This window comes from Corythoichthys intestinalis, chromosome 6 (assembly GCF_030265065.1).
Source record: "Corythoichthys intestinalis isolate RoL2023-P3 chromosome 6, ASM3026506v1, whole genome shotgun sequence".
Lineage (NCBI taxonomy): Eukaryota > Metazoa > Chordata > Actinopteri > Syngnathiformes > Syngnathidae > Corythoichthys > Corythoichthys intestinalis.
This window is the reverse complement of record NC_080400.1, coordinates 60,441,132-60,467,164: the sequence shown is the minus strand read 5'-3', so window position 1 is coordinate 60,467,164 and position 26,033 is coordinate 60,441,132.

Here is a 26,033-nt window from a genome sequence, read left to right as displayed (position 1 = left end):
TTAAAAAAAAAAGTCATTTAAGCCTTTTCACAGTGAGATCTACGCGATATGGCCGAGAAATGTAATTTTGATGTTAACTCCCAAACCGCTAGGCAGAAGTCAACCAAACTTCACCCAATAGTGTATTGTATCACAATCTAGTAGTTACATTTGGAAATTTGGTTCTAGGACATTTGGTTTGAGCGCAATCATCAAACTTAGTTAAAAAAAGTCATTTAAGCCTTTTCACAGTGAGATCTACGCGATAAGGCCGAGAAATGTAATTTTGATGTCAACTCCCAAACCGCTGCGCAGAAGTCAACCAAACTTCACCCAATAGTGTATTGTATAACAATCTAGTAGTTACATTTGGAAATTTGGTTCTAGGACATTTGGTTTGAGGCGCAATCCTCAAACTTAGTTAAAAGAAAGTCATTTAAGCCTTTTCACAGTGAGATCTACGCGATATGGGCGAGAAATGTAATTTTGATGTTAACTCCCAAACCGCTGCACAGAAGTCAACCAAACTTCACCCAATAGTGTATTGTATCACAATCTAGTAGTTACATTTGGAAATTTGGTTCTAGGACATTTGGTTTGAGCGCAATCCTCAAACTTAGTTAAAAAAAGTCATTTAAGCCTTTCCAAAGTGAGATCTAAGCGATTTGGCCGAGAAATGTAATTTTTATGTTAACTCCCAAATCGCTGCGCAAAAGTCAACCAAACTTCACCCAATAGTGTATTGTATCACAATCTAGTAGTTACATGTGGAAATTTGGTTCTAGGACATTTGATTTGAGCGCAATCCTCAAACTTAGTTAAAAAAAGTCATTTAAGCCTTTTCACAGTGAGATCTAGGCGATATGGCCGAGATATATAATTTTGATGTTAACTCCCAAACCGCTAGGCAGAAGTCAACCAAACTTTATCCAATAGTGTATTGTATCACAATCTAGTAGTTACATTTGGACATTTGGTTCTAGGACATTTGGTTTGAGCGCAATCATCAAACTTAGTTAAAAAAAGTCATTTGAGCCTTTTCACAGTGAGATCTACGCGATATGGCCGACAAATGTAATTTTGATGTTAACTCCCAAACCGCTACGCAGAAGTCAACCAAACTTCACCAAATAGTGTATTGTATCACAATCTAGTAGTTACATTTGGAAATTTGGTTCTAGGACATTTGGTTTGAGCGCAATCATCAAACTTAGTTAAAAAAAAGTCATTTAAGCCTTTTCACAGTGAGATCTACGCGATATGGCCGAGAAATGTAATTTTGATGTTAACTCCCAAACCGCTGTTCAGAAGCCAACCAAACTTCACCCAATAGTGTATTGTATCACAATCTAGTAGTTACATTTGGAAATTTGGTTCTAGGACATTTGGTTTGAGCGCAATCCTCAAACTTAGTTAAAAAAAAGTCATTTAAGCCTTTTCACAGTGAGATCTACGCGATATGGCCGAGAAATGTAATTTTGATGTTAACTCCCAAACCGCTGCACAGAAGTCAACCAAACTTCACCCAATAGTGTATTGTATCACAATCTAGTAGTTACATTTGGAAATTTGGTTCTAGGACATTTGGTTTGAGCGCAATCATCAAACTTAGTTAAAAAAAGTCTTTTAAGCCTTTTCACAGTGAGATCTACGCGATATGGCCGAGAAATGTAATTTTGATGTTAACTCCCAAACCGCTGCGCAGAAGTCAACCAAACTTCACCCAATAGTGTATTGTATCACAATCTAGTAGTTACATTTGGAAATTTGGTTCTAGGACATTTGGTTTGAGCGCAATCCTCAAACTTAGTTAAAAAAAAGTCATTTAAGCCTTTTCACAGTGAGATCTACGCGATATGGCCGAGAAATGTAATTTTGATGTTAACTCCCAAACCGCTGCGCAGAAGTCAACCAAACTTCACCCAATAGTGTACTGTATCACAATCTAGTAGTTACATTTGGAAATTTGGTTCTAGGACATTTGGTTTGAGCGCGATCATCAAACTTAGTTAAAAAAAAGTCATTTAAGCCTTTTCACAGTGAGATCTACGCGATATGGCCGAGAAATGTAATTTTGATGTCAACTCCCAAACCGCTGCGCAGAAGTCAACCAAAACTTCACCCAATAGTGTATTGTATAACAATCTAGTAGTTACATTTGGAAATTTGGTTCTAGGACATTTGGTTTGAGGCGCAATCCTCAAACTTAGTTAAAAGAAAGTCATTTAAGCCTTTTCACAGTGAGATCTACGCGATATGGGCGAGAAATGTAATTTTGATGTTAACTCCCAAACCGCTGCACAGAAGTCAACCAAACTTCACCCAATAGTGTATTGTATCACAATCTAGTAGTTACATTTGGAAATTTGGTTCTAGGACATTTGGTTTGAGCGCAATCCTCAAACTTAGTTAAAAAAAGTCATTTAAGCCTTTTCACAGTGAGATCTACGCGATATGGCCGAGAAATGTAATTTTGATGTTAACTCCCAAACTGCTGCGCAGAAGTCAACCAAACTTCACCCAATAGTGTATTGTATCACAATCTAGTAGTTACATTTGGAAATTTGGTTCTAGGACATTTGGTTTGAGCGCAATCCTCAAACTTAGTTAAAAAAAAGTCATTTAAGCCTTTTCACAGTGAGATCTACGCGATATGGCCGAGAAATGTAATTTTGATGTTAACTCCCAAACCGCTGCGCAGAAGTCAACCAAACTTCACCCAATAGTGTATTGTATCACAATCTAGTAGTTACATTTGGAAATTTGGTTTTAGGACATTTGGTTTGAGCGCGATCATCAAACTTAGTTAAAAAAAAGTCATTTAAGCCTTTTCACAGTGAGATCTACGCGATATGGCCGAGAAATGTAATTTTGATGTCAACTCCCAAACCGCTGCGCAGAAGTCAACCAAAACTTCACCCAATAGTGTATTGTATAACAATCTAGTAGTTACATTTGGAAATTTGGTTCTAGGACATTTGGTTTGAGGCGCAATCCTCAAACTTAGTTAAAAGAAAGTCATTTAAGCCTTTTCACAGTGAGATCTACGCGATATGGGCGAGAAATGTAATTTTGATGTTAACTCCCAAACCGCTGCACAGAAGTCAACCAAACTTCACCCAATAGTGTATTGTATCACAATCTAGTAGTTACATTTGGAAATTTGGTTCTAGGACATTTGGTTTGAGCGCAATCCTCAAACTTAGTTAAAAAAAGTCATTTAAGCCTTTCCAAAGTGAGATCTAAGCGATATGGCCGAGAAATGTAATTTTTATGTTAACTCCCAAATCGCTTCGCAGAAGTCAACCAAACTTCTCCCAATAGTGTATTGTATCACAATCTAGTAGTTACATGTGGAAATTTGGTTCTAGGACATTTGATTTGAGCGCAATCCTCAAACTTAGTTAAAAAAAGTCATTTAAGCCTTTTCACAGTGAGATCTAGGCGATATGGCCGAGATATATAATTTTGATGTTAACTCCCAAACCGCTAGGCAGAAGTCAACCAAACTTCACCCAATAGTGTATTGTATCACAATCTAGTAGTTACATTTGGAAATTTGGTTCTAGGACATTTGGTTTGAGCGCAATCATCAAACTTAGTTAAAAAAAGTCATTTAAGCCTTTTCACAGTGAGATCTACGCGATATGGCCGAGAAATGTAATTTTGATGTTAACTCCCAAACCGCTGCGCAGAAGTCAACCAAACTTCACCCAATAGTGTATTGTATCACAATCTAGTAGTTACATTTGGAAATTTGGTTCTAGGACATTTGGTTTGAGCGCAATCCTCAAACTTAGTTAAAAAAAAGTCATTTAAGCCTTTTCACAGTGAGATCTACGCGATATGGCCGAGAAATGTAATTTTGATGTTAACTCCCAAACCGCTGCGCAGAAGTCAACCAAACTTCACCCAATAGTGTATTGTATAACAATCTAGTAGTTACATTTGGAAATTTGGTTCTAGGACATTTGGTTTGAGCGCAATCATCAAACTTAGTTAAAAAAAAGTCATTTCAGCCTTTTCACAGTGAGATCTACGCGATATGGCCGAGAAATGTAATTTTGATGTTAACTTCCAAACCGCTGCGCAGAAGTCAACCAAACTTCACCCAATAGTGTATTGTATCACAATCTAGTAGTTACATTTGGAAATTTGGTTCTAGGACATTTGGTTTGAGCGCAATCATCAAACTTAATTAAAAAAGTCATTTAAGCCTTTTCACAGTGAGATCTGTGCGATATGGCCGAGAAATGTAATTTTGAGGTTAACTCCCAAACCGCTGCGCAGAAGTCAACCAAACTTCACCCAATAGTGTATTGTATCACAATCTAGTAGTTACATTTGGAAATTTGGTTCTAGGACATTTGGTTTGAGCGCAATCCTCAAACTTAGTTTAAAAAAGTCATTTAAGCCTTTTCACAGTGAGATCTACGCGATATGGCCGAGAAATGTAATTTTGATGTTAACTCCCAAACCGCTGCGCAGAAGTCAACCAAACTTCACCCAATAGTGTATTGTATCACAATCTAGTAGTTACATTTGGAAATTTGGTTCTAGGACATTTGGTTTGAGCGCAATCATCAAACTTAGTTAAAAAAAGTCATTTAAGCATTTTCACAGTGAGATCTACGCGATATGGCCGAGAAATGTAATTTTGATGTTAACTCCCAAACCGCTGCGCAGAAGTCAACCAAACTTCACCCAATAGTGTATTGTATCACAATCTAGTAGTTACATTTGGAAATTTGGTTCTAGGACATTTGGTTTGAGCGCAATCATCAAACTTAGTTAAAAAAAGTCATTTAAGCCTTTTCACAGTGAGATCTACGCGATAAGGCCGAGAAATGTAATTTTGATGTCAACTCCCAAACCGCTGCGCAGAAGTCAACCAAACTTCACCCAATAGTGTATTGTATAACAATCTAGTAGTTACATTTGGAAATTTGGTTCTAGGACATTTGGTTTGAGGCGCAATCCTCAAACTTAGTTAAAAGAAAGTCATTTAAGCCTTTTCACAGTGAGATTTACGCGATATGGGCGAGAAATGTAATTTTGATGTTAACTCCCAAACCGCTGCACAGAAGTCAACCAAACTTCACCCAATAGTGTATTGTATCACAATCTAGTAGTTACATTTGGAAATTTGGTTCTAGGACATTTGGTTTGAGCGCAATCCTCAAACTTAGTTAAAAAAAGTCATTTAAGCCTTTTCACAGTGAGATCTAGGCGATATGGCCGAGATATATAACTTTGATGTTAACTCCCAAACCGCTAGGCAGAAGTCAACCAAACTTCACCCAATAGTGTATTGTATCACAATCTAGTAGTTACATTTGGAAATTTGGTTCTAGGACATTTGGTTTGAGCGCAATCATCAAACTTAGTTAAAAAAAGTCATTTAAGCCTTTTCACAGTGAGATCTACGCGATATGGCCGAGAAATGTAATTTTGATGTTAACTCCCAAACCGCTGCGCAGAAGTCAACCAAACTTCACCCAATAGTGTATTGTATCACAATCTAGTAGTTACATTTGGAAATTTAGTTCTAGGACATTTGGTTTGAGCGCCATCATCAAACTTAGTTAAAAAAAAGTCATTTAAGCCTTTTCACAGTGAGATCTACGCGATATGGCCGAGAAATGTAATTTTGATGTTAACTCCCAAACCGCTGCGCAGACGTCAACCAAACTTCACCCAATAGTGTATTGTATCACAATCTAGTAGTTACATTTGGAAATTTGGTTCTAGGACATTTGGTTTGAGCGCAATCCTCAAACTTAGTTAAAAAAAAGTCATTTAAGCCTTTTCACAGTGAGATCTACGCGATATGGCCGAGAAATGTAATTTTGATGTTAACTCCCAAACCGCTGCGCAGAAGTCAACCAAACTTCACCCAATAGTGTATTGTATCACAATCTAGTAGTTACATTTGGAAATTTGGTTCTAGGACATTTGGTTTGAGCGCAATCATCAAACTTAGTTAAAAAAAGTCATTTAAGCCTTTTCACAGTGAGATCTACGCGATATGGCCGAGAAATGTAATTTTTATGTTAACTCCCAAATCGCTTCGCAGAAGTCAACCAAACTTCACCCAATAGTGTATTGTATCACAATCTAGTAGTTACATGTGGAACTTTGGTTCTAGGACATTTGGTTTGAGCGCCATCATCAAACTTAGTTAAAAAAAAGTCATTTAAGCCTTTTCACAGTGAGATCTACGCGATATGGCCGAGAAATGTAATTTTGATGTTAACTCCCAAACCGCTGCGCAGAAGTCAACCAAACTTCACCCAATAGTGTATTGTATCACAATCTAGTAGTTACATTTGGAAATTTGGTTCTAGGACATTTGGTTTGAGCGCAATCATCAAACTTAGTTAAAAAAAAGTCATTTCAGCCTTTTCACAGTGAGATCTACGCGATATGGCCGAGAAATGTAATTTTGATGTTAACTCCCAAACCGCTGCGCAGAAGTCAACCAAACTTCACCCAATAGTGTATTGTATAACAATCTAGTAGTTACATTTGGAAATTTGGTTCTAGGACATTTGGTTTGAGCGCAATCATCAAACTTAGTTAAAAAAAAGTCATTTCAGCCTTTTCACAGTGAGATCTACGCGATATGGCCGAGAAATGTAATTTTGATGTTAACTCCCAAACCGCTGCGCAGAAGTCAACCAAACTTCACCCAATAGTGTATTGTATCACAATCTAGTAGTTACATTTGGAAATTTGGTTCTAGGACATTTGGTTTGAGCGCAATCATCAAACTTAATTAAAAAAGTCATTTAAGCCTTTTCACAGTGAGATCTGTGCGATATGGCCGAGAAATGTAATTTTGAGGTTAACTCCCAAACCGCTGCGCAGAAGTCAACCAAACTTCACCCAATAGTGTATTGTATCACAATCTAGTAGTTACATTTGGAAATTTGGTTCTAGGACATTTGGTTTGAGCGCAATCCTCAAACTTAGTTAAAAAAAAGTCATTTAAGCCTTTTCACAGTGAGATCTAGGCGATATGGCCGAGATATATAATTTTGATGTTAACTCCCAAACCGCTAGGCAGAAGTCAACCAAACTTTATCCAATAGTGTATTGTATCACAATCTAGTAGTTACATTTGGACATTTGGTTCTAGGACATTTGGTTTGAGCGCAATCATCAAACTTAGTTAAAAAAAGTCATTTGAGCCTTTTCACAGTGAGATCTACGCGATATGGCCGACAAATGTAATTTTGATGTTAACTCCCAAACCGCTACGCAGAAGTCAACCAAACTTCACCAAATAGTGTATTGTATCACAATCTAGTAGTTACATTTGGAAATTTGGTTCTAGGACATTTGGTTTGAGCGCAATCATCAAACTTAGTTAAAAAAAAGTCATTTAAGCCTTTTCACAGTGAGATCTACGCGATATGGCCGAGAAATGTAATTTTGATGTTAACTCCCAAACCGCTGTTCAGAAGCCAACCAAACTTCACCCAATAGTGTATTGTATCACAATCTAGTAGTTACATTTGGAAATTTGGTTCTAGGACATTTGGTTTGAGCGCAATCCTCAAACTTAGTTAAAAAAAAGTCATTTAAGCCTTTTCACAGTGAGATCTACGCGATATGGCCGAGAAATGTAATTTTGATGTTAACTCCCAAACCGCTGCACAGAAGTCAACCAAACTTCACCCAATAGTGTATTGTATCACAATCTAGTAGTTACATTTGGAAATTTGGTTCTAGGACATTTGGTTTGAGCGCAATCATCAAACTTAGTTAAAAAAAGTCTTTTAAGCCTTTTCACAGTGAGATCTACGCGATATGGCCGAGAAATGTAATTTTGATGTTAACTCCCAAACCGCTGCGCAGAAGTCAACCAAACTTCACCCAATAGTGTATTGTATCACAATCTAGTAGTTACATTTGGAAATTTGGTTCTAGGACATTTGGTTTGAGCGCAATCCTCAAACTTAGTTAAAAAAAAGTCATTTAAGCCTTTTCACAGTGAGATCTACGCGATATGGCCGAGAAATGTAATTTTGATGTTAACTCCCAAACCGCTGCGCAGAAGTCAACCAAACTTCACCCAATAGTGTACTGTATCACAATCTAGTAGTTACATTTGGAAATTTGGTTCTAGGACATTTGGTTTGAGCGCGATCATCAAACTTAGTTAAAAAAAAGTCATTTAAGCCTTTTCACAGTGAGATCTACGCGATATGGCCGAGAAATGTAATTTTGATGTCAACTCCCAAACCGCTGCGCAGAAGTCAACCAAAACTTCACCCAATAGTGTATTGTATAACAATCTAGTAGTTACATTTGGAAATTTGGTTCTAGGACATTTGGTTTGAGGCGCAATCCTCAAACTTAGTTAAAAGAAAGTCATTTAAGCCTTTTCACAGTGAGATCTACGCGATATGGGCGAGAAATGTAATTTTGATGTTAACTCCCAAACCGCTGCACAGAAGTCAACCAAACTTCACCCAATAGTGTATTGTATCACAATCTAGTAGTTACATTTGGAAATTTGGTTCTAGGACATTTGGTTTGAGCGCAATCCTCAAACTTAGTTAAAAAAAGTCATTTAAGCCTTTTCACAGTGAGATCTACGCGATATGGCCGAGAAATGTAATTTTGATGTTAACTCCCAAACTGCTGCGCAGAAGTCAACCAAACTTCACCCAATAGTGTATTGTATCACAATCTAGTAGTTACATTTGGAAATTTGGTTCTAGGACATTTGGTTTGAGCGCAATCCTCAAACTTAGTTAAAAAAAAGTCATTTAAGCCTTTTCACAGTGAGATCTACGCGATATGGCCGAGAAATGTAATTTTGATGTTAACTCCCAAACCGCTGCGCAGAAGTCAACCAAACTTCACCCAATAGTGTATTGTATCACAATCTAGTAGTTACATTTGGAAATTTGGTTTTAGGACATTTGGTTTGAGCGCGATCATCAAACTTAGTTAAAAAAAAGTCATTTAAGCCTTTTCACAGTGAGATCTACGCGATATGGCCGAGAAATGTAATTTTGATGTCAACTCCCAAACCGCTGCGCAGAAGTCAACCAAAACTTCACCCAATAGTGTATTGTATAACAATCTAGTAGTTACATTTGGAAATTTGGTTCTAGGACATTTGGTTTGAGGCGCAATCCTCAAACTTAGTTAAAAGAAAGTCATTTAAGCCTTTTCACAGTGAGATCTACGCGATATGGGCGAGAAATGTAATTTTGATGTTAACTCCCAAACCGCTGCACAGAAGTCAACCAAACTTCACCCAATAGTGTATTGTATCACAATCTAGTAGTTACATTTGGAAATTTGGTTCTAGGACATTTGGTTTGAGCGCAATCCTCAAACTTAGTTAAAAAAAGTCATTTAAGCCTTTCCAAAGTGAGATCTAAGCGATATGGCCGAGAAATGTAATTTTTATGTTAACTCCCAAATCGCTTCGCAGAAGTCAACCAAACTTCTCCCAATAGTGTATTGTATCACAATCTAGTAGTTACATGTGGAAATTTGGTTCTAGGACATTTGATTTGAGCGCAATCCTCAAACTTAGTTAAAAAAAGTCATTTAAGCCTTTTCACAGTGAGATCTAGGCGATATGGCCGAGATATATAATTTTGATGTTAACTCCCAAACCGCTAGGCAGAAGTCAACCAAACTTCACCCAATAGTGTATTGTATCACAATCTAGTAGTTACATTTGGAAATTTGGTTCTAGGACATTTGGTTTGAGCGCAATCATCAAACTTAGTTAAAAAAAGTCATTTAAGCCTTTTCACAGTGAGATCTACGCGATATGGCCGAGAAATGTAATTTTGATGTTAACTCCCAAACCGCTGCGCAGAAGTCAACCAAACTTCACCCAATAGTGTATTGTATCACAATCTAGTAGTTACATTTGGAAATTTGGTTCTAGGACATTTGGTTTGAGCGCAATCCTCAAACTTAGTTAAAAAAAAGTCATTTAAGCCTTTTCACAGTGAGATCTACGCGATATGGCCGAGAAATGTAATTTTGATGTTAACTCCCAAACCGCTGCGCAGAAGTCAACCAAACTTCACCCAATAGTGTATTGTATAACAATCTAGTAGTTACATTTGGAAATTTGGTTCTAGGACATTTGGTTTGAGCGCAATCATCAAACTTAGTTAAAAAAAAGTCATTTCAGCCTTTTCACAGTGAGATCTACGCGATATGGCCGAGAAATGTAATTTTGATGTTAACTTCCAAACCGCTGCGCAGAAGTCAACCAAACTTCACCCAATAGTGTATTGTATCACAATCTAGTAGTTACATTTGGAAATTTGGTTCTAGGACATTTGGTTTGAGCGCAATCATCAAACTTAATTAAAAAAGTCATTTAAGCCTTTTCACAGTGAGATCTGTGCGATATGGCCGAGAAATGTAATTTTGAGGTTAACTCCCAAACCGCTGCGCAGAAGTCAACCAAACTTCACCCAATAGTGTATTGTATCACAATCTAGTAGTTACATTTGGAAATTTGGTTCTAGGACATTTGGTTTGAGCGCAATCCTCAAACTTAGTTTAAAAAAGTCATTTAAGCCTTTTCACAGTGAGATCTACGCGATATGGCCGAGAAATGTAATTTTGATGTTAACTCCCAAACCGCTGCGCAGAAGTCAACCAAACTTCACCCAATAGTGTATTGTATCACAATCTAGTAGTTACATTTGGAAATTTGGTTCTAGGACATTTGGTTTGAGCGCAATCATCAAACTTAGTTAAAAAAAGTCATTTAAGCATTTTCACAGTGAGATCTACGCGATATGGCCGAGAAATGTAATTTTGATGTTAACTCCCAAACCGCTGCGCAGAAGTCAACCAAACTTCACCCAATAGTGTATTGTATCACAATCTAGTAGTTACATTTGGAAATTTGGTTCTAGGACATTTGGTTTGAGCGCAATCATCAAACTTAGTTAAAAAAAGTCATTTAAGCCTTTTCACAGTGAGATCTACGCGATAAGGCCGAGAAATGTAATTTTGATGTCAACTCCCAAACCGCTGCGCAGAAGTCAACCAAACTTCACCCAATAGTGTATTGTATAACAATCTAGTAGTTACATTTGGAAATTTGGTTCTAGGACATTTGGTTTGAGGCGCAATCCTCAAACTTAGTTAAAAGAAAGTCATTTAAGCCTTTTCACAGTGAGATTTACGCGATATGGGCGAGAAATGTAATTTTGATGTTAACTCCCAAACCGCTGCACAGAAGTCAACCAAACTTCACCCAATAGTGTATTGTATCACAATCTAGTAGTTACATTTGGAAATTTGGTTCTAGGACATTTGGTTTGAGCGCAATCCTCAAACTTAGTTAAAAAAAGTCATTTAAGCCTTTTCACAGTGAGATCTAGGCGATATGGCCGAGATATATAACTTTGATGTTAACTCCCAAACCGCTAGGCAGAAGTCAACCAAACTTCACCCAATAGTGTATTGTATCACAATCTAGTAGTTACATTTGGAAATTTGGTTCTAGGACATTTGGTTTGAGCGCAATCATCAAACTTAGTTAAAAAAAGTCATTTAAGCCTTTTCACAGTGAGATCTACGCGATATGGCCGAGAAATGTAATTTTGATGTTAACTCCCAAACCGCTGCGCAGAAGTCAACCAAACTTCACCCAATAGTGTATTGTATCACAATCTAGTAGTTACATTTGGAAATTTAGTTCTAGGACATTTGGTTTGAGCGCCATCATCAAACTTAGTTAAAAAAAAGTCATTTAAGCCTTTTCACAGTGAGATCTACGCGATATGGCCGAGAAATGTAATTTTGATGTTAACTCCCAAACCGCTGCGCAGACGTCAACCAAACTTCACCCAATAGTGTATTGTATCACAATCTAGTAGTTACATTTGGAAATTTGGTTCTAGGACATTTGGTTTGAGCGCAATCCTCAAACTTAGTTAAAAAAAAGTCATTTAAGCCTTTTCACAGTGAGATCTACGCGATATGGCCGAGAAATGTAATTTTGATGTTAACTCCCAAACCGCTGCGCAGAAGTCAACCAAACTTCACCCAATAGTGTATTGTATCACAATCTAGTAGTTACATTTGGAAATTTGGTTCTAGGACATTTGGTTTGAGCGCAATCATCAAACTTAGTTAAAAAAAGTCATTTAAGCCTTTTCACAGTGAGATCTACGCGATATGGCCGAGAAATGTAATTTTTATGTTAACTCCCAAATCGCTTCGCAGAAGTCAACCAAACTTCACCCAATAGTGTATTGTATCACAATCTAGTAGTTACATGTGGAACTTTGGTTCTAGGACATTTGGTTTGAGCGCCATCATCAAACTTAGTTAAAAAAAAGTCATTTAAGCCTTTTCACAGTGAGATCTACGCGATATGGCCGAGAAATGTAATTTTGATGTTAACTCCCAAACCGCTGCGCAGAAGTCAACCAAACTTCACCCAATAGTGTATTGTATCACAATCTAGTAGTTACATTTGGAAATTTGGTTCTAGGACATTTGGTTTGAGCGCAATCATCAAACTTAGTTAAAAAAAAGTCATTTCAGCCTTTTCACAGTGAGATCTACGCGATATGGCCGAGAAATGTAATTTTGATGTTAACTCCCAAACCGCTGCGCAGAAGTCAACCAAACTTCACCCAATAGTGTATTGTATAACAATCTAGTAGTTACATTTGGAAATTTGGTTCTAGGACATTTGGTTTGAGCGCAATCATCAAACTTAGTTAAAAAAAAGTCATTTCAGCCTTTTCACAGTGAGATCTACGCGATATGGCCGAGAAATGTAATTTTGATGTTAACTCCCAAACCGCTGCGCAGAAGTCAACCAAACTTCACCCAATAGTGTATTGTATCACAATCTAGTAGTTACATTTGGAAATTTGGTTCTAGGACATTTGGTTTGAGCGCAATCATCAAACTTAATTAAAAAAGTCATTTAAGCCTTTTCACAGTGAGATCTGTGCGATATGGCCGAGAAATGTAATTTTGAGGTTAACTCCCAAACCGCTGCGCAGAAGTCAACCAAACTTCACCCAATAGTGTATTGTATCACAATCTAGTAGTTACATTTGGAAATTTGGTTCTAGGACATTTGGTTTGAGCGCAATCCTCAAACTTAGTTTAAAAAAGTCATTTAAGCCTTTTCACAGTGAGATCTACGCGATATGGCCGAGAAATGTAATTTTGATGTTAACTCCCAAACCGCTGCGCAGAAGTCAACCAAACTTCACCCAATAGTGTATTGTATCACAATCTAGTAGTTACATTTGGAAATTTGGTTCTAGGACATTTGGTTTGAGCGCAATCATCAAACTTAGTTAAAAAAAGTCATTTAAGCATTTTCACAGTGAGATCTACGCGATATGGCCGAGAAATGTAATTTTGATGTTAACTCCCAAACCGCTGCGCAGAAGTCAACCAAACTTCACCCAATAGTGTATTGTATCACAATCTAGTAGTTACATTTGGAAATTTGGTTCTAGGACATTTGGTTTGAGCGCAATCATCAAACTTAGTTAAAAAAAGTCATTTAAGCCTTTTCACAGTGAGATCTACGCGATAAGGCCGAGAAATGTAATTTTGATGTCAACTCCCAAACCGCTGCGCAGAAGTCAACCAAACTTCACCCAATAGTGTATTGTATAACAATCTAGTAGTTACATTTGGAAATTTGGTTCTAGGACATTTGGTTTGAGGCGCAATCCTCAAACTTAGTTAAAAGAAAGTCATTTAAGCCTTTTCACAGTGAGATTTACGCGATATGGGCGAGAAATGTAATTTTGATGTTAACTCCCAAACCGCTGCACAGAAGTCAACCAAACTTCACCCAATAGTGTATTGTATCACAATCTAGTAGTTACATTTGGAAATTTGGTTCTAGGACATTTGGTTTGAGCGCAATCCTCAAACTTAGTTAAAAAAAGTCATTTAAGCCTTTTCACAGTGAGATCTAGGCGATATGGCCGAGATATATAACTTTGATGTTAACTCCCAAACCGCTAGGCAGAAGTCAACCAAACTTCACCCAATAGTGTATTGTATCACAATCTAGTAGTTACATTTGGAAATTTGGTTCTAGGACATTTGGTTTGAGCGCAATCATCAAACTTAGTTAAAAAAAGTCATTTAAGCCTTTTCACAGTGAGATCTACGCGATATGGCCGAGAAATGTAATTTTGATGTTAACTCCCAAACCGCTGCGCAGAAGTCAACCAAACTTCACCCAATAGTGTATTGTATCACAATCTAGTAGTTACATTTGGAAATTTAGTTCTAGGACATTTGGTTTGAGCGCCATCATCAAACTTAGTTAAAAAAAAGTCATTTAAGCCTTTTCACAGTGAGATCTACGCGATATGGCCGAGAAATGTAATTTTGATGTTAACTCCCAAACCGCTGCGCAGACGTCAACCAAACTTCACCCAATAGTGTATTGTATCACAATCTAGTAGTTACATTTGGAAATTTGGTTCTAGGACATTTGGTTTGAGCGCAATCCTCAAACTTAGTTAAAAAAAAGTCATTTAAGCCTTTTCACAGTGAGATCTACGCGATATGGCCGAGAAATGTAATTTTGATGTTAACTCCCAAACCGCTGCGCAGAAGTCAACCAAACTTCACCCAATAGTGTATTGTATCACAATCTAGTAGTTACATTTGGAAATTTGGTTCTAGGACATTTGGTTTGAGCGCAATCATCAAACTTAGTTAAAAAAAGTCATTTAAGCCTTTTCACAGTGAGATCTACGCGATATGGCCGAGAAATGTAATTTTTATGTTAACTCCCAAATCGCTTCGCAGAAGTCAACCAAACTTCACCCAATAGTGTATTGTATCACAATCTAGTAGTTACATGTGGAACTTTGGTTCTAGGACATTTGGTTTGAGCGCCATCATCAAACTTAGTTAAAAAAAAGTCATTTAAGCCTTTTCACAGTGAGATCTACGCGATATGGCCGAGAAATGTAATTTTGATGTTAACTCCCAAACCGCTGCGCAGAAGTCAACCAAACTTCACCCAATAGTGTATTGTATCACAATCTAGTAGTTACATTTGGAAATTTGGTTCTAGGACATTTGGTTTGAGCGCAATCATCAAACTTAGTTAAAAAAAAGTCATTTCAGCCTTTTCACAGTGAGATCTACGCGATATGGCCGAGAAATGTAATTTTGATGTTAACTCCCAAACCGCTGCGCAGAAGTCAACCAAACTTCACCCAATAGTGTATTGTATCACAATCTAGTAGTTACATTTGGAAATTTGGTTCTAGGACATTTGGTTTGAGCGCAATCATCAAACTTAATTAAAAAAGTCATTTAAGCCTTTTCACAGTGAGATCTGTGCGATATGGCCGAGAAATGTAATTTTGAGGTTAACTCCCAAACCGCTGCGCAGAAGTCAACCAAACTTCACCCAATAGTGTATTGTATCACAATCTAGTAGTTACATTTGGAAATTTGGTTCTAGGACATTTGGTTTGAGCGCAATCATCAAACTTAGTTAAAAAAAGTCATTTAAGCCTTTTCACAGTGAGATCTACGCGATAAGGCCGAGAAATGTAATTTTGATGTCAACTCCCAAACCGCTGCGCAGAAGTCAACCAAACTTCACCCAATAGTGTATTGTATAACAATCTAGTAGTTACATTTGGAAATTTGGTTCTAGGACATTTGGTTTGAGGCGCAATCCTCAAACTTAGTTAAAAGAAAGTCATTTAAGCCTTTTCACAGTGAGATCTACGCGATATGGGCGAGAAATGTAATTTTGATGTTAACTCCCAAACCGCTGCACAGAAGTCAACCAAACTTCACCCAATAGTGTATTGTATCACAATCTAGTAGTTACATTTGGAAATTTGGTTCTAGGACATTTGGTTTGAGCGCAATCCTCAAACTTAGTTAAAAAAAGTCATTTAAGCCTTTTCACAGTGAGATCTAGGCGATATGGCCGAGATATATAATTTTGATGTTAACTCCCAAACCGCTAGGCAGAAGTCAACCAAACTTCACCCAATAGTGTATTGTATCACAATCTAGTAGTTACATTTGGAAATTTGGTTCTAGGACATTTGGTTTGAGCGCAATCATCAAACTTAGTTAAAAAAAGTCATTTAAGCCTTTTCACAGTGAGATCTACGCGATATAGCCGAGAAATGTAATTTTGATGTTAACTCCCAAACCGCTGCGCAGAAGTCAACCAAACTTCACCCAATAGTGTATTGTATCACAATCTAGTAGTTACATTTGGAAATTTGGTTCTAGGACATTTGGTTTGAGCGCCATCATCAAACTTAGTTAAAAAAAAGTCATTTAAGCCTTTTCACAGTGAGATCTACGCGATATGGCCGAGAAATGTAATTTTGATGTTAACTCCCAAACCACTGCGCAGAAGTCAACCAAACTTCACCCAATAGTGTATTGTATCACAATCTAGTAGTTACATTTGGAAATTTAGTTCTAGGACATTTGGTTTGAGCGCCATCATCAAACTTAGTTAAAAAAAAGTCATTTAAGCCTTTTCACAGTGAGATCTACGCGATATGGCCGAGAAATGTAATTTTGATGTTAACTCCCAAACCGCTGCGCAGACGTCAACCAAACTTCACCCAATAGTGTATTGTATCACAATCTAGTAGTTACATTTGGAAATTTGGTTCTAGGACATTTGGTTTGAGCGCAATCCTCAAACTTAGTTAAAAAAAAGTCATTTAAGCCTTTTCACAGTGAGATCTACGCGATATGGCCGAGAAATGTAATTTTGATGTTAACTCCCAAACCGCTGCGCAGAAGTCAACCAAACTTCACCCAATAGTGTATTGTATCACAATCTAGTAGTTACATTTGGAAATTTGGTTCTAGGACATTTGGTTTGAGCGCAATCATCAAACTTAGTTAAAAAAAGTCATTTAAGCCTTTTCACAGTGAGATCTACGCGATATGGCCGAGAAATGTAATTTTTATGTTAACTCCCAAATCGCTTCGCAGAAGTCAACCAAACTTCACCCAATAGTGTATTGTATCACAATCTAGTAGTTACATGTGGAACTTTGGTTCTAGGACATTTGGTTTGAGCGCCATCATCAAACTTAGTTAAAAAAAAGTCATTTAAGCCTTTTCACAGTGAGATCTACGCGATATGGCCGAGAAATGTAATTTTGATGTTAACTCCCAAACCGCTGCGCAGAAGTCAACCAAACTTCACCCAATAGTGTATTGTATCACAATCTAGTAGTTACATTTGGAAATTTGGTTCTAGGACATTTGGTTTGAGCGCAATCATCAAACTTAGTTAAAAAAAAGTCATTTCAGCCTTTTCACAGTGAGATCTACGCGATATGGCCGAGAAATGTAATTTTGATGTTAACTCCCAAACCGCTGCGCAGAAGTCAACCAAACTTCACCCAATAGTGTATTGTATCACAATCTAGTAGTTACATTTGGAAATTTGGTTCTAGGACATTTGGTTTGAGCGCAATCATCAAACTTAATTAAAAAAGTCATTTAAGCCTTTTCACAGTGAGATCTGTGCGATATGGCCGAGAAATGTAATTTTGAGGTTAACTCCCAAACCGCTGCGCAGAAGTCAACCAAACTTCACCCAATAGTGTATTGTATCACAATCTAGTAGTTACATTTGGAAATTTGGTTCTAGGACATTTGGTTTGAGCGCAATCCTCAAACTTAGTTTAAAAAAGTCATTTAAGCCTTTTCACAGTGAGATCTACGCGATATGGCCGAGAAATGTAATTTTGATGTTAACTCCCAAACCGCTGCGCAGAAGTCAACCAAACTTCACCCAATAGTGTATTGTATCACAATCTAGTAGTTACATTTGGAAATTTGGTTCTAGGACATTTGGTTTGAGCGCAATCATCAAACTTAGTTAAAAAAAGTCATTTAAGCATTTTCACAGTGAGATCTACGCGATATGGCCGAGAAATGTAATTTTGATGTTAACTCCCAAACCGCTGCGCAGAAGTCAACCAAACTTCACCCAATAGTGTATTGTATCACAATCTAGTAGTTACATTTGGAAATTTGGTTCTAGGACATTTGGTTTGAGCGCAATCATCAAACTTAGTTAAAAAAAGTCATTTAAGCCTTTTCACAGTGAGATCTACGCGATAAGGCCGAGAAATGTAATTTTGATGTCAACTCCCAAACCGCTGCGCAGAAGTCAACCAAACTTCACCCAATAGTGTATTGTATAACAATCTAGTAGTTACATTTGGAAATTTGGTTCTAGGACATTTGGTTTGAGGCGCAATCCTCAAACTTAGTTAAAAGAAAGTCATTTAAGCCTTTTCACAGTGAGATCTACGCGATATGGGCGAGAAATGTAATTTTGATGTTAACTCCCAAACCGCTGCACAGAAGTCAACCAAACTTCACCCAATAGTGTATTATATCACAATCTAGTAGTTACATTTGGAAATTTGGTTCTAGGACATTTGGTTTGAGCGCAATCCTCAAACTTAGTTAAAAAAAGTCATTTAAGCCTTTTCACAGTGAGATCTAGGCGATATGGCCGAGATATATAATTTTGATGTTAACTCCCAAACCGCTAGGCAGAAGTCAACCAAACTTCACCCAATAGTGTATTGTATCACAATCTAGTAGTTACATTTGGAAATTTGGTTCTAGGACATTTGGTTTGAGCGCAATCATCAAACTTAGTTAAAAAAAGTCATTTAAGCCTTTTCACAGTGAGATCTACGCGATATGGCCGAGAAATGTAATTTTGATGTTAACTCCCAAACCGCTGCGCAGAAGTCAACCAAACTTCACCCAATAGTGTATTGTATCACAATCTAGTAGTTACATTTGGAAATTTAGTTCTAGGACATTTGGTTTGAGCGCCATCATCAAACTTAGTTAAAAAAAAGTCATTTAAGCCTTTTCACAGTGAGATCTACGCGATATGGCCGAGAAATGTAATTTTGATGTTAACTCCCAAACCGCTGCGCAGACGTCAACCAAACTTCACCCAATAGTGTATTGTATCACAATCTAGTAGTTACATTTGGAAATTTGGTTCTAGGACATTTGGTTTGAGCGCAATCCTCAAACTTAGTTAAAAAAAAGTCATTTAAGCCTTTTCACAGTGAGATCTACGCGATATGGCCGAGAAATGTAATTTTGATGTTAACTCCCAAACCGCTGCGCAGAAGTCAACCAAACTTCACCCAATAGTGTATTGTATCACAATCTAGTAGTTACATTTGGAAATTTGGTTCTAGGACATTTGGTTTGAGCGCAATCATCAAACTTAGTTAAAAAAAGTCATTTAAGCCTTTTCACAGTGAGATCTACGCGATATGGCCGAGAAATGTAATTTTTATGTTAACTCCCAAATCGCTTCGCAGAAGTCAACCAAACTTCACCCAATAGTGTATTGTATCACAATCTAGTAGTTACACGTGGAACTTTGGTTCTAGGACATTTGGTTTGAGCGCCATCATCAAACTTAGTTAAAAAAAAGTCATTTAAGCCTTTTCACAGTGAGATCTACGCGATATGGCCGAGAAATGTAATTTTGATGTTAACTCCCAAACCGCTGCGCAGAAGTCAACCAAACTTCACCCAATAGTGTATTGTATCACAATCTAGTAGTTACATTTGGAAATTTGGTTCTAGGACATTTGGTTTGAGCGCAATCATCAAACTTAGTTAAAAAAAAAGTCATTTCAGCCTTTTCACAGTGAGATCTACGCGATATGGCCGAGAAATGTAATTTTGATGTTAACTCCCAAACCGCTGCGCAGAAGTCAACCAAACTTCACCCAATAGTGTATTGTATCACAATCTAGTAGTTACATTTGGAAATTTGGTTCTAGGACATTTGGTTTGAGCGCAATCATCAAACTTAATTAAAAAAGTCATTTAAGCCTTTTCACAGTGAGATCTGTGCGATATGGCCGAGAAATGTAATTTTGAGGTTAACTCCCAAACCGCTGCGCAGAAGTCAACCAAACTTCACCCAATAGTGTATTGTATCACAATCTAGTAGTTACATTTGGAAATTTGGTTCTAGGACATTTGGTTTGAGCGCAATCCTCAAACTTAGTTTAAAAAAGTCATTTAAGCCTTTTCACAGTGAGATCTACGCGATATGGCCGAGAAATGTAATTTTGATGTTAACTCCCAAACCGCTGCGCAGAAGTCAACCAAACTTCACCCAATAGTGTATTGTATCACAATCTAGTAGTTACATTTGGAAATTTGGTTCTAGGACATTTGGTTTGAGCGCAATCATCAAACTTAGTTAAAAAAAGTCATTTAAGCATTTTCACAGTGAGATGTACGCGATATGGCCGAGAAATGTAATTTTGATGTTAACTCCCAAACCGCTGCGCAGAAGTCAACCAAACTTCACCCAATAGTGTATTGTATCACAATCTAGTAGTTACATTTGGAAATTTGGTTCTAGGACATTTGGTTTGAGCGCAATCATCAAACTTAGTTAAAAAAAGTCATTTAAGCCTTTTCACAGTGAGATCTACGCGATAAGGCCGAGAAATGTAATTTTGATGTCAACTCCCAAACCGCTGCGCAGAAGTCAACCAAACTTCACCCAATAGTGTATTGTATAACAATCTAGTAGTTACATTTGGAAATTTGGTTCTAGGACATTTGGTTTGAGGCGCAATCCTCAAACTTAGTTAAAAGAAAGTCATTTAAGCCTTTTCACAGTGAGATCTACGCGATATGGGCGAGAAATGTAATTTTGATGTTAACTCCCAAACCGCTGCACAGAAGTCAACCAAACTTCACCCAATAGTGTATTGTATCACAATCTAGTAGTTACATTTGGAAATTTGGTTCTAGGACATTTGGTTTGAGCGCAATCCTCAAACTTAGTTAAAAAAAGTCATTTAAGCCTTTTCACAGTGAGATCTAGGCGATATGGCCGAGATATATAATTTTGATGTTAACTCCCAAACCGCTAGGCAGAAGTCAACCAAACTTCACCCAATAGTGTATTGTATCACAATCTAGTAGTTACATTTGGAAATTTGGTTCTAGGACATTTGGTTTGAGCGCAATCATCAAACTTAGTTAAAAAAAGTCATTTAAGCCTTTTCACAGTGAGATCTACGCGATATAGCCGAGAAATGTAATTTTGATGTTAACTCCCAAACCGCTGCGCAGAAGTCAACCAAACTTCACCCAATAGTGTATTGTATCACAATCTAGTAGTTACATTTGGAAATTTGGTTCTAGGACATTTGGTTTGAGCGCCATCATCAAACTTAGTTAAAAAAAAGTCATTTAAGCCTTTTCACAGTGAGATCTACGCGATATGGCCGAGAAATGTAATTTTGATGTTAACTCCCAAACCGCTGCGCAGAAGTCAACCAAACTTCACCCAATAGTGTATTGTATCACAATCTAGTAGTTACATTTGGAAATTTGGTTGTAGGACATTTGGTTTGAGCGCAATCCTCAAACTTAGTTAAAAAAAAGTCATTTAAGCCTTTTCACAGTGAGATCTACGCGATATGGCCGAGAAATGTAATTTTGATGTTAACTCCCAAACCGCTGCGCAGAAGTCAACCAAACTTCACCCAATAGTGTATTGTATAACAATCTAGTAGTTACATTTGGAAATTTGGTTCTAGGACATTTGGTTTGAGCGCAATCCTCCAACTTAGTTAAAAAAAAGTCATTTAAGCCTTTTCACAGTGAGATCTACGCGAAATGGCCGAGAAATGTAATTTTGATGTTAACTCCCAAACCGCTGCGCAGAAGTCAACAAAACTTCACCCAATAGTGTATTGTATAACAATCTAGTAGTTACATTTGGAAATTTGGTTCTAGGACATTTGGTTTGAGCGCAATCATCAAACTTAGTTAAAAAAAAGTCATTTCAGCCTTTTCACAGTGAGATCTACGCGATATGGCCGAGAAATGTAATTTTGATGTTAACTCCCAAACCGCTGCGCAGAAGTCAACCAAACTTCACCCAATAGTGTATTGTATCACAATCCAGTAGTTACATGTGGAAATTTGGTTCTAGGACATTTGATTTGAGCGCAATCCTCAAACTTAGTTAAAAAAAAGTCATTTAAGCCTTTTCTCAGTGAGATCTAGGCGATATGCCCGAGAAATGTAATTTTGATGTTAACTCCCAAACCGCTGCGCAGAAGTCAAACAAACTTCACCCAATAGTGTATTGTATCACAATCTAGTAGTTACATTTGGAAATTTGGTTCTAGGACATTTGGTCTGAGCGCAATCCTCAAACTTAGTTAAAAAAAAAAGTCATTTAAGCCTTTTCACAGTGAGATCTACGCGATATGGCCGAGAAATGTAATTTTGATGTTAACTCCCAAACCGCTGCGCAGAAGTCAACCAAACTTCACCCAATAATGTATTGTATCACATTCTAGTAGTTACATTTGAAAATTTGGTTCTAGGACATTTGGTTTGAGCGCAATCCTCAAACTTAGTTAAAAAAAGTCATTTAAGCCTTTTCACAGTGAGATCTACGCGATATGGCCGAGAAATGTAATTTTGATGTTAACTCCCAAACCGCTGCGCTGAAGTCAACCAATCTTCACCCAATAGTGTATTGTATCACAATCTAGTAGTTACATTTGGAAATTTGGTTCTAGGACATTTGGTTTGAAGCGCAATCATCAAACTTAGGTAAAAAAAAGTCATTTAAGCCTTTTCACACTGAGATCTACGCGATATGGCCGAGAAATGTAATTTTGATGTTAACTCCCAAACCGCTGCGCAGAAGTCAACCAAACTTCACCCAATAGTGTATTGTATCACAATCTAGTAGTTACATGTGGAAATTTGGTTCTAGCACATTTGATTTGAGCGCAATCCTCAAACTTAGTTAAAAAAAAGTAATTTAAGCCTTTTCTCAGTGAGATCTAGGCGATATGCCCGAGAAATGTAATTTTGATGTTAACTCCCAAACCGCTGCGCAGAAGTCAAACAAACTTCACCCAATAGTGTATTGTATCACAATCTAGTAGTTACATTTGGAAATTTGGTTCTAGGACATTTGGTTTGAGCGCAATCCTCAAACTTAGTTAAAAAAAAAAGTCATTTAAGCCTTTTCACAGTGAGATCTACGCGATATGGCCGAGAAATGTAATTTTGATGTTAACTCCCAAACCGCTGCGCAGAAGTCAACCAAACTTCACCCAATAATGTATTGTATCACATTCTAGTAGTTACATTTGAAAATTTGGTTCTAGGACATTTGGTTTGAGCGCAATCATCAAACTTAGTTAAAAAAAGTCATTTAAGCCTTTTCACAGTGAGATCTACGCGATATGGCCGACAAATGTAATTTTGATGTTAACTCCCAAACCGCTGCGCAGAAGTCAACCAAACTTCACCAAATAGTGTATTGTATCACAATCTAGTAGTTACATTTGGAAATTTGGTTCTAGGACATTTGGTTTGAGCGCAATCATCAAACTTAGTTAAAAAAAAGTCATTTAAGCCTTTTCACAGTGAGATCTACGCGATATGGCCGAGAAATGTAATTTTGATGTTAACTCCCAAACCGCTGCGCAGAAGTCAACCAAACTTCACCCAATAGTGTATTGTATCACAATCTAGTAGTTACATTTTGAAATTTGGTTCTAGGACATTTGGTTTGAGCGCAATCCTCAAACTTAGTTAAAAAAAAGTCATTTAAGCCTTTTCACAGTGAGATCTACGCGATATGGCCGAGAAATGTAATTTTGATGTTAACTCCCAAACCGCTGCGCAGAAGTCAACCAAACTTCACCCAATAGTGTATTGTATCACAATCTAGTAGTTACATTTGGAAATTTGGTTCTAGGACATTTGGTTTGAGCGCAATCATCAAACTTAGTTAAAAAAAGTCATTTAAGCCTTTTCACAGTGAGATCTACGCGATATGGCCGAGAAATGTAATTTTGATGTTAACTCCCAAACCGCTGCGCAGAAGTCAACAAAACTTCACCCAATAGTGTATTGTATCACAATCTAGTAGTTACATTTGGAAATTTGGTTCTAGGACATTTGGTTTGAGCGCAATCATCAAACTTAGTTAAAAAAAAGTCATTTAAGCCTTTTCACAGTGAGATCTACGCGATATGGCCGAGAAATGTAATTTTGATGTTAACTCCCAAACCGCTGCGCAGAAGTCAACCAAACTTCACCCAATAGTGTATTGTATCACAATCTAGTAGTTACATTTGGAAATTTGGTTCTAGGACATTTGGTCTGAGCGCAATCCTCCAACTTAGTTAAAAAAAAGTCATTTAAGCCTTTTCACAGTGAGATCTACGCGATATGGCCGAGAAATGTAATTTTGATGTTAACTCCCAAACCGCTGCGCAGAAGTCAACAAAACTTCACCCAATAGTGTATTGTATAACAATCTAGTAGTTACATTTGGAAATTTGGTTCTAGGACATTTGGTTTGAGCGCAATCCTCAAACTTAGTTAAAAAAAAGTCATTTCAGCCTTTTCACAGTGAGATCTACGCGATATGGCCGAGAAATGTAATTTTGATGTTAACTCCCAAACCGCTGCGCAGAAGTCAACCAAACTTCACCCAATAATGTATTGTATCACATTCTAGTAGTTACATTTGAAAATTTGGTTCTAGGACATTTGGTTTGAGCGCAATCCTCAAACTTAGTTAAAAAAAGTCATTTAAGCCTTTTCACAGTGAGATCTACGCGATATGGCCGAGAAATGTAATTTTGATGTTAACTCCCAAACCGCTGCGCAGAAGTCAACCAAACTTCACCCAATAGTGTATTGTATAACAATCTAGTAGTTACATTTGGAAATTTGGTTCTAGGACATTTGGTTTGAGCGCAATCCTCAAACTTAGTTAAAAAAAAGTCTTTTAAGCCTTTTCACACTGAGATCTACGCGATATGGCCGAGAAATGTAATTTTGATGTTAACTCCCAAACTGCTGCGCAGATGTCAACCAAACTTCACCCAATAGTGTATTGTATCACAATCTAGTAGTTACATTTGGAAATTTGGTTCTAGGACATTTGGTTTGAGGCGCAATCCTCAAACTTAGTTAAAAAAAAGTCATTTAAGCCTTTTCACACTGAGATCTACGCGATATGGCCGACAAATGTAATTTTGATGTTAACTCCCAAACCGCTGCACAGAAGTCAACCAAACTTCACCCAATAGTGTATTGTATCACAATCTAGTAGTTACATTTGGAAATTTGGTTCTAGGACATTTGTTTTGAGCGCAATCCTCAAACTTAGTTTAAAAAAGTCATTTAAGCCTTTTCACAGTGAGATCTAGGCGATATGCCCGAGAAATGTAATTTTGATGTTAACTCCCAAACCGCTGCGCAGAAGTCAACCAAACTTCACCCAATAGTGTATTGTATCACAATCTAGTAGTTACATGTGGAAATTTGGTTCTAGCACATTTGATTTGAGCGCAATCCTCAAACTTAGTTAAAAAAAAGTCATTTAAGCCTTTTCTCAGTGAGATCTAGGCGATATGCCCGAGAAATGTAATTTTGATGTTAACTCCCAAACCGCTGCGCAGAAGTCAAACAAACTTCACCCAATAGTGTATTGTATCACAATCTAGTAGTTACATTTGGAAATTTGGTTCTAGGACATTTGGTTTGAGCGCAATCCTCAAACTTAGTTAAAAAAAAAAGTCATTTAAGCCTTTTCACAGTGAGATCTACGCGATATGGCCGAGAAATGTAATTTTGATGTTAACTCCCAAACCGCTGCGCAGAAGTCAACCAAACTTCACCCAATAGTGTATTGTATCACAATCTAGTAGTTACATTTGGAAATTTGGTTCTAGGACATTTGGTTTGAGCGCAATCATCAAACTTAGTTAAAAAAAGTCATTTGAGCCTTTTCACAGTGAGATCTATGCGATATTGCCGAGAAATGTAATTTTGATGTCAACTCCCAAACCGCTGCGCAGAAGTCAACCAAACTTCACCCAATAGTGTATTGTATAACAATCTAGTAGTTACATTTGGAAATTTGGTTCTAGGACATTTGGTTTGAGGCGCAATCCTCAAACTTAGTTAAA